An 11,149-nucleotide genomic window follows, 5' to 3' on the forward strand; every position below is an offset into this window, starting at 1 on the left:
ATTTAAAAATCCAATTGATAGCTTGTTTTTATCAAAAAAAAAAAGCTCTTCTACCCAGCTGAAGGAAATGTATGAGCATTCAGCATCAAATTTTTCACCAAAATTACAGTAAAAATCTAATTACTCTGTGTATGTATATAAATATTTGTACATAATTATAGTTTAAATTTACATCCATAGATTTTTACCACTATATAAATGTAGTTATGAATTATGTCTGAACCACAAATAATTCTTGGCATATTTCTGCTCCAAAGAGTCCTTAATTTAAAAGGAAAAATGTTCTCAACATGATAGTCTACTCTATCAAACTCCATAGTTATGTTTTAATAAAATATATATTTTATCTTCTCTCTTTAACATTTTACCGAATTTATACCAACAACTCATTATGTCAGCTGTTTCAATTTTCACAGGATGAATTTCTATAAGATTTGCCTTCTTTAAATTACATGCAAAAGAGAAAGACTATTAAAATTCTCTGATTTTTTGTTTGAATCATCCAATGATACTGCTTGAAAACTTCATCTTTTAACCTTTGGCCAATGATGCAGGAAATTAGTGGATTACGTCTCATGACAAACAGTTCACTCACAAAACAAAACTTGGATTAGAAGGTGAGTTTATTAATTTAGAACCATGATTTGATCTAAATGGAATCCATGATTAATTTCTTGATGCAACAGCATATCTGCTACTGTGTGTGTTAAATAGTTGTCTTTAGGCAGTCTTCTTAAAATAATGATGAAAAGTGATTTTTTCCTTACTAGATTTGTATTTCTTGTTTCTGTTTATTTTAACATGGTAAAACATTTGTAATCTGATTTATTGTGGTAGGATTATAACCATAGCTTCATGTGGCTGTTAAGTGTCTAGAAATGTTTTATTTAATGTACATATTGATCTTCAATTGTCATAAAAAAAGAAAATTAAGAAACAGGCTATTGGTGATTTTGTTGCTATTAGAAGATTTAGTGCAACTGAAAGGCTTTTTCTAACAAGAACATAACTGCATAGTTGAGGGTGCATACCGTAATATGATTGCATTGCAAAACCAAGGTGACAAATTTTCAATAGTTTTCTTTGAGAAATCTACTCCTGATATTCCCATTGTGTGCTCAATGACATTTTCAAATTCTTCATGACTGTTTAATCCATGCTATATACAAGGGGTGATCAAGATGCACAGTGAATGTTTAAATTAGAAAAAAAAATCATTAAAATAAAACACACAATGTCGAAAATCCCTCTCCCCACCCATCATTACACTCATCCCATCATTCTTGCCCCTTTTTGAAGCCGTTCTGGAAGTCTTTCATGAATGACTTTATGAGGGATGAAAAATAAATACAGTGAATGTTGCTGTTGCAGGCCATCCAAACAAAAGGCAGGCTTGTAAAAACATTACATTGTGTTCATTTGCCTTTCTCACAGAGACAGCACCTTGAGGCTTCTGGCTCATCCCCAAAGTCAAAATGATGTGAAAGTCAAACATTTTGAATTGATTCAGGATACTGAGGCAGCCACAACAGCTCAACTAAAGTCACTAATTTAGGAGGGCTTCCAGAGCTGCTTCAGAAAGCGGCAACAATAATGGGAAGTGTTTGAAGGGAGGCAAGTATTTAACATTCATTCTTTGGTCATACCTGATGCCCACACTCTTTGGTGATTGCTTATACACCTTTGACAGTGTTCACTGAGATTCACACAGCATGTGTATGCATATTATATGAGGCATCGGATAGAATGTGACTTCACTGGTGACTGTCTTCCACTTTATACTGCATCTCTAGTAACAAGAGTAGAACTGAATATGGAGTTCACAATGGCACACAGCAAGTAATCTCTAAATACCTGAACACATTCTTATTCCTTGAAGAACATGTAATTTAGTTATGCAGACTGAGATTTTGATGTTTCAGGAACCTTTCTTCTCATCATGGTTGTGATTACCATAAAAATCAGGAGGTGTGAAGAAGTGCAAATTCTTGGATGTTTGAGTATGGCAAAACCAAAACATTGGGAAAACAGACATATGATCTGAAGGCATCATCATACACCAGGATCCCAGGACATGGAAGCAGGGAGCAGAGAGCCAAGAGAACAAGGTGAAGAAATGCTAGTGAGAGGCAACCCGGAATGTGAAGGATTTCAGTTTCTGATGTTGTTGCTGCTATATTATGGGGCGATTTAGAGGAGGAAACTTCCTAGGCTAATGACTAACAGGAACATTAGCACATTAGCTGTTTAATATACCAACCAAGTTTAAGTATATAAAAATATGTAAGTATATAATATAATATAAATAAATGTATGTTTATATATAAATGTAAATAATAAATATAAATATTATATATATATATTTTTGAGACAGGATCTTACTGTGTCCCCAGCCAGGTCTGAAACACTTAGCTCACAACTTTGTATCACAATCCTAGCTAAAATATTACATACAAAACGTAGTGAAGTTTTAAAACATTGTAAAATTCAACCATATGATTTCCTAAATATCTTACTAGATTTAAATTTTCTAATGAACTAAATTTTGCATTCATTTTAGGTACTGCAAGCTTCCGTGTTAGAGGAAAATAAAAGGAACTGTTTCAGATTACTAGTATCAAACAGACAGGGTACAAAGCATTGAAAGAAGAATAAAGCAAACCTAGTTATCTCCTTAGGATACTGTGGGTTAGCAACTGGTTAACACTCCTCTGGAACTCTCAGAGCAGGGTGCTTGGGTAACTGATAGAGAAAGCCACTTTTACTTACTATTGTGTAAGTATATATAAAAATTGTAAAGCTAATTTTTTTTCATAGTTGCATAGACTTCTATATTTGCAGCAAACATTCATATCTTACATTCAGACTAAAATTTAGATAAGATATAAATTTTGTGACAAATCAGGTAAATTACCATTACTTTCAATTGGTTTACTTGCTAGCAGTTTGAAGGAACAAAAACATCCTCTCAATATCAAAAAGTATATGCATTTTGCCATTTTGATTTTCCATTGCTAATTATGCAATCAGTCAAATTGATCACTCTGGCATTAATTCTTTGAATGTATTCCAAAGTGTGCTTTGACAATCCTTATTCATAACATTTTGCAATGTTCTGATGTAACGAAAAATTTCTTCTTAATTGCATTTTACTGCTAAAAAATATTTGTGCATTTTCTAGGCTTTGAAAAAGCAATAGTCCTTTTCTTTATTGATACTCTCAATTTGGGCATTATTTTTCTTAGAACATTACAAGTATTTCTAAAAATAATTAGATGAGAGACTAGGTAATTATTATCTAGCATGCTGAGATGTATATGTGTGATTGAACCTACAAACACAAATGCTTTCAGCAACAAGGAATGAAATAAAAATGACACATTATTAAGAATACATTTTCCTGTAGAATATTGAGACAGAAATCTATTTAAATTAATATATTATATTTGTCGAAGCAAGAAATTTTGTACACTTGATAGAGAATAGATATATCAAGTCTTGCTCTACACACATAAATCCATTAAATGTCTTAATTTTTGTCTTTGTTAAAACAGGAATATTAAATTCATGTATTTTGAAGTTTTTTCTTTTTGATATACTTTAAGTATTTTCTTAAAATGCATTTAAATCAGTAGCTTCAGTTCCAGTAAAATGCTCAGATACACACTTTCTTAGGCAAGAACGATCCTCATTTTCATCTTATTTGTAGTAATTGTCTTTGTTCTTAAATACACTTATAAATTATTGTATCACTACAGTTTTTAAATATACCTGGATTTTTATGAAAATGTCTACACAAATATTTCTAGAAGAAACACACAGAAATGTGGATTTCTTACAGCAACATTTATCCCTTATATGTTTCATAAAGCAGCTTTGAAACTAGAAAATAGAACAATGACTTTGTCAGCTCAAGCTTTATATGCTCTGAATTTTAGTTTAGTTTAGTTTTTGGCTAAAGGGAATTGGGAAGGTCATGTATGTCACTAGGAAAGTGACTCTTTAAATTGGCTCCATCCTATAGCAAACTTGCAGGACTTTTCTGAAATATTTTTTGTTCCAATCAATCCTGGTAACCTTAATGAAAAAAGGCAGCTCATCCTCCATCAGTGGGAAAGCAAGCCTGGCAGCGTGATTAAATCTGAGCACTGATGGAAACTCGGTGATATTTCCAGAACTGTTCTTCCACTACACTCTGCTCCTGTTGCTTCACAAACAGCCTGGTCCCTGATTGACTCTGCTGCTCAGTCTGGAGCCTCCACAACCTACCTGAAGGTCACAGAGTGTGAGGACATAGCTTACTGTGGTTTTAATTTACATTTTCATAATAACTAGTAATGTTGAATTACTACTTTCATAATATAGCTATTAGCCATTTGTATTTGACAAATGTCTATTTAAGTCTATTGCTCACTTTTTAATTGGGTCAGATTTTGGTGTTTGGGTTTTTTTTTTATGGTTTTGTGTTTTCACCATTAAGTTTTTTGCAGTTCTTTATATATTTTGAATACTAGTCCATTGTCAGTTATATAGCTTGAAATGCTCTCTCCCTGTTGTCTCTGTCCTTCTGATTGCTTCCTTTGCTCTGTGGAAGCTTTATGGTTGGATGCTGTCTCGTTTATCTGCAAATCACTTTTGTTGCAGTAATACTGAAATCATATCCAAAAACTCTTCGCCAAGCCAATTTTGAGAGCATTTTACCAATGTTTTCCTCTAGCAGTATAACAGTTTTAGGATATAAGTTTTTAATTCTTCCATTTCTATCTATAAACCCAGAGGTAAGAATGAAATGAAGTAAGAATGTGCAGCAGCTATCCATTCTCCCAGGTTTATTACAGCACTACAACAGCAAAAAGCATGGAATTTAGGAGCTGGTAAGAACCGTAGAATTCCCAGAGGAAATGTGGCCAATCTACAGTGTGCTTTCTAGCTCCCTGGAGCCACGTGTCTACATTGACCCCAGGTCCCTAACATGTCTTACAGGAGGATTTACTCTTTGTTCCTGATAGTAGTTAGATTGTCCCTGAATTTCCTTTAGAATGAAGTTCCTGTAGGAACTTTGAAATTAGTGATTCTTTCCCCACCATTGGAGATATGAATCTGCCATCCAAAACAGTTCACTGGAGGACTCAAGCATCATCACTTTGAAACACATACGTTGGTTCTGATCCCTGGGGGAGGCAATGACCTAAGGTCTATGGGCACCTTGCCCTTCCTTGAACTGGTGACTTTCTCCTGCCATCAGCACCAGTTTAACAAGTGCAGATGGACATTCACATGTTCCATTCTGCCTTTTGTGCACTTCATTGCCTTCCCTTACGCACTTCGGCTTCTAGGAAGCTTCAGTCTCTGTTTAAATGCAGACCAGTTCAGTCTATCAGTCTATGCCTATTTCAATATTCCCTATTGCTGATATATATATATATATATATATATATATATATATATATATATACACACACACACACACACACACACACATACCTTGTCTGTCCTTAGTCATCTTTGCCAAGATATAAAAACACTTCAGGTATATTCTCTGATGTTCCTGAATGGCTTCATGAGAAGTCATCATTCCCTTTTCTTTAATACCCTTATGCAAGAGAACAGAAATACCTTGAGTACCGTGAGATCACCATTAGATGATGTGAGTTAATATTTCTACTCATCATTATGTCATTAAGAGGAAAGAACACTGATGATTTAGTTCATAAATTATTTTTCTAAATTTTTTAAAAAATACATCCCTAAGGAGAGAGCAACTGTACTTTTATGTCAGCCTAAGTCTGGTGTTTTACAAAGGAGTCAGCAGAAGGAGAGCCATCTACCTAGTGAGAAGGAGTTTAGTGTAGTCCTGGATCTTTTGTCCTCAGACTTCACCCTATTCTTTCCTATGTACTCAGAGTAGCTGGTCTCTTGTTTGGATCCTGTGCACTTAATTTCAAGACACTTGGTGCAGCAGAGGTAGCGGCAGGCCTGCAATCTCTGAATCTCACCTGCTGGGGAGGCTGGGTGAGAGCATCCCTGGAGTGCAGTAGTTTGCCGTGACTGTGTCACCAATTTCCTGCACATGTCTGTCTCTTTAACAAACGCTGGAAAGCTGAGTCTGTTTTCCTGATTAAATCCTGAGGGATGCAAACCCCAAAGAAAACTAGTTAATGTTGTGGTCAGGCAAGAGGACAGAGTCAAAGGTTCTTAGACTGTGAGAAGACTCAATTCCTGTCTTGAAGTGGAGCCTTGTGTCTTACAGTTCCCCTACACTTATGTGATAAATACTCACTGTGTGCCATTTTAACAAATGAGGAGTTACCCTTAGAGGAGAGTAAAGTACAGTGACCGCACGTCTCTGGACCATGGCTAAGCTTATGACGAATCCCGTGTAATGAACATAGCAAGGCTAGTAATAAGCACGACAATATGTAGTTATTTGTTCTCCATCTGGAATTTTTCGAAGTTCAAAAACAGCAATGGCAATGATAGAACTATACATAGCCCAAACTGTCATTTTCCTACCTAAATTGGTTTCTAATTTAGCTTCTAATTGAAGCTAATTGTTTTCAATTTTCCCCTCAGTACAAACACATTTATATAATCATTATTCATTCATCAATATGTAGTTACCCAAAGCCGTGTGAAAGAGCTAGTTATCACTAAACAACCATTAAATTAACTTGTAAATTTATAAATTACTGAATGCAAAATCTTTTGTTGTACAGGAATTATTTTCTTTATTTATATTATTTAACAATTAGGCAATCTTGTACAATGTTTTCTTAAAACAAACATTTAAATTATTACATCTTTCATCTTTCCAAATACCACTGCCTATAAGTTATAAAGTAGTCTTTCTTAAAGTATGGCTAGAGAATGACTATGATAAACAGAATTACTTTGTGTGATTGATAAAATTTAAAAATCCTGGTTGTTTACCTGTCTCCAACAAATCAGCATATTGGAAAGCAAGCCTTGGAATGCTCATCTGAGTTTCTTTAGTGAATTTACATTTATAGACTTTAAAACACAGGGATCACTAGTGTAGAGAAAAAGAATCAATATATCCAGCCCAACTTGTATCTCACTTTATAAAATGTAATTTGTAGAAGATATCAATATTCCTGTACAAATATGTTAATTAAATAATAATGAGAAGTGAAGAATTTGTGGATATATCAAACACTTTTTTTATAATATGGATGTCCCTCAGGGTGCATACCCGCTTATAAAAATCAGATCAGAGATGTAAAATATAGAAAATGAAGTGCAAATGTAGGCCACAGACTGACAGAGAAAAGTCTCTCCTCTAAAGGAAGCATGTTATTTGAATGTTCATAAAATAAGCTAAGATGAGCAGCAATCATCGAGAGGATTCTAACCTAAGCAATACATTAGCAGAAGCAGTTGGAAAATTGAGTGCTAGTTTTATTTAGTGCTACATGAGGCCTATATAAAATGAGTTTCAACAGAAATAACTCAGGCTTTATGTCAGCTTGCAATTTTAGAACATTCTTGATGAACAGCCTATTTACATGGTGTTAAAAGTTTAACTGGAAGTCAGGCACAGTGGCATGTGCCTGTAATCACAGCATTCAGGGAGGCTGAGGCAGGAGGATGGAACATTTTGAGTTTTCCCTGCACAATTTAGGAATATCTTGCATCAAAAACAAAAATAAAAAAGTGTGGGATATTTTGATCCTTGGGACCATGGGGAGGGGGAATCCTATGACCATTTGCCTTTGGTCTCTCTTTATGGAAACCACATGAGGCAAAGCAAAACTTCGAATCATTTGTGAGTTAGGCACACTGCAGTATTTATCTATCAGACTCTAAATTAGCCTATTTGTTACTGGTTTTAGAAATGAAGGCTACCTGAAAACAACCTCACTTCTGCTCTGCTCTGTTCTGCTGGCCACACCCAACCTCTTGGGTCCATGGTAAGCTGCAGAGACACGCAGGTGTTGCAGTTACTGAAATGAGGGCCACTCTTTGCACTTTAGGCAATGTTAAAGTGAAATTCTTTTCTCTCCTGCACATAGAATTCTCAGGAATCCTCCCTACTGTGGGATGACCTCTCGAACACATGTCCCACAGGTATCATTATCATGTTATGTCACTGTCCTAGAGAACTAAAATGATCTTCCTCCCTGAAAGAACATTTGAACAACCACTTAGAACACTGTGGTGTAACTTTTCTTTGTTCTTCTTCTGGGTTGAGTATACCACAGATCTCAAGTCTGGTGAACAATTCCAGGCCGACAGTGACACCCAGAGCAATGTTTCATGATGCACAGTGGCATCTTCTACACGGTGTAAGCAAATAACTTGACTTCATGTGTAAAGTTGTATGAGAAATTAGATTCAAGAATTTGGAGAAATAACAATAAGAATCATATCTTAAAATGTGTATATCATGGCAATTCTTAATGACTCCAAGATTTCTTGGTAAAAGTAAAAGTAAAAGTAAAAACTAAAGCTTTAAGTGAATAGATTAGATTTTGAAGATGAGAGATTTATAGCTATCTGTCAGTTTTAAGAAAATACATGGGCTAAATTGAAATGCTTTAACTCACATAGATGATAAAGCGAATTTTATTATGAAAATATATCGAAGGCAAAAAAGGTTAACTTTGGAAAAAGGGGTAAATAAATTATGTATTAGTATTTTAAAATGATAAGCCGATTGAACTGAGTTGGCCAATAAAATACTATTATTTGTGCTCGCCTGAAGCACAGTTGCAACACAAGTATATGAAATTAGACACAAAGTTTAGCATTTATACAAATAACTTGGAACCATCTGTGAGACTTTGTGGCATGTTAATTTTATTCAAAAGTTTCTGGTCTATTTCTCAGCATGAAATGAACTTAAATAATTCATTTCTATCTTAATGCCATTAGGAACTATTTTGATGGTGATATTTAAATGACTCCAGTTTAAGAACAAGAATTTACTGTTAAGTATAAAGGAAAAAATTGAAATACAATGATTTCCCTCTGATTTAGACTCTTTTATAAGAATATATGTATATATTATATATTATATATACTTCTCCATGCTGTTAATTTTTGGTCTAATTTACATAACAATGCATAAAAAAGTTATGACCATTGACTTCACAAAACATCTACTGTATATCCATGAACTATACTTCACTGATTTCAACTGCTCCTGTCAAATATTCCCTTATAATAGCTACTTTTCATTCTCAAGGACAGGACATTCTTAGAGAGTAAATAATTTTTTCACCCCACTTGTACTGATTTCTAAGTAAATAATGTCACTCAGAAATAGTAGCTAAACTAAAAACTGTCAAAATACTTTGGGATCATATAGACAGTTTCGTCCAAGTGCTATTTTAAGTCAGATACTTTTTTCTTTTTCTTCTAGAAAATATGTCAAATATATATTCTATGAAGAATCAGGAAACTTTATGTGTATTAAACAGAATCAAAATCGAGTTTTATCAGTGTGACTTTTAATACTTACTTTGTCCTTTACTAAATGTGAAGCAAAGCAATTTCCTGATCAGTTAGGTATTTTTAATACTATTTTCTGTAAGTTTCTATGAAAACTTGAAGTAGCTAATTCAAGCCATTTCAATAAAAAGAAAATAGGAAAGCATAAATCTTAAGAAAGAAATAAAGAAAAAAAACAAATCCTTACCCAAACCAAGTAAAATTTGTTTTATAATTGTTTATACCTATTGTAAAGATGGGAGGTTTCATTTTGCTGCTCTTCTTCTGTATGTAGAATGTTTTAAAAAGTTTAACAGACATAGTCAATATTTTCATAGTGGTTAACCTATTTTAATTACTACATAATATTATTTTTCACAGAGGCAATGGATTTTTTGTTTTGTTTTACATCTTAAGCTTGGAAATCTCAATAAATATATGGCAAATATATTATCAAGTGGTGTAACAAAAATATAATTTTTTCATTTTTATTCTGTTGGCTTTACGTGACAGGCAACAATTAGGAACTTACTTTCTTTTTTATCTACGATGTGGGTTTTTCTCTGTTTGTGTCACCTTCCTACTGTGAACATAGCAGACTTGCAGAACATAATCAAGGAAATTTTGCATCCCATCTTGGTGCCTGAAGACGAATCTCACTCCACGTCCTGATGTCAATCTGTAACCACCTTCAGGGATGCCCCGCTGCTCTGGCAGCCTAATGGAGCATGCGCAGAACAGTGGGCTGAGCCTCAACCTCCCCTTTCTTACTACTGGCTCCAGAACCCTTTGGCTTTACTCTTCCTATCTTTGTCCCTTCCTCAGACTGAATGAGAATAAAAACCCCACGTCCTTTTACATATTTTATGTTAATAAAGTTTCCTTTTTTGAAAGCCTGCTTCCATACCATGAACAGCATGACACATAGACTTCTCCAGGCTTCGCAGTCAAAGTTCCTATAATGCTGACCCACCGAGCCTCTGGGAGAAGAGTTGTGCTGATCAAAAGTTAATATGACCCTCACTAATAAAACGACGAGTGACCATCAGGCACACTACAGCTAATGTTTTGCCTCCAAGGTGGAGAATTTCACCCTTTTGTGGAATGTTATCCAACCTCAGGCTCTGAGAATGGATACACTGACTTGATTGTGTATCTTAGAAAAGTGAACAGTGGTTGAATTATTCAAACAATGTGTACAGAGTGTTTTTCGGTCAACCCTTAATTACTGCTGACATTTAATCATCCTGTGGTTGGACATGGTAATTGCAGAACTAGGACTGGCATAAAACATTGATCCTTTAAGTCTCTTTAGCAAAGTCCTCGGTATGAAGAAAAGCAACAACATTAGCTTATGTTCTTAGATAATTATAAAACTAAAAGAGAATGCTATATCTAACATTTTTACATTACTTGCATGATATGGCTGCAATCACAGAACTATTATTTGAGGTTTTAGTAATATGTCTACTTTCCAGAAATGAAAACTGAAGTCAAAGTTCCAGCTGCATCTCTCGGAAGAGACGGCTGTGGGCTTGGATGAGTGGATGCTAAGGGCCCATCATTAGAGACGGTCTCCAGGGTGGCATTTTTAAGAGAGGAGGGGCCCTTGAAATGTGGGTGGCTGTCCCAGTTCTTAGGACCCTGGAGACTGACCCCCAAGGAGGACTAGGGGAGCTTGCTCACTTTTCCTCTG

Source organism: Heterocephalus glaber, unplaced genomic scaffold, assembly GCF_053883595.1.
Source record: "Heterocephalus glaber isolate CG9 unplaced genomic scaffold, H.glaber_assembly_v1.0 deba00001778, whole genome shotgun sequence".
NCBI lineage: Eukaryota > Metazoa > Chordata > Mammalia > Rodentia > Bathyergidae > Heterocephalus > Heterocephalus glaber.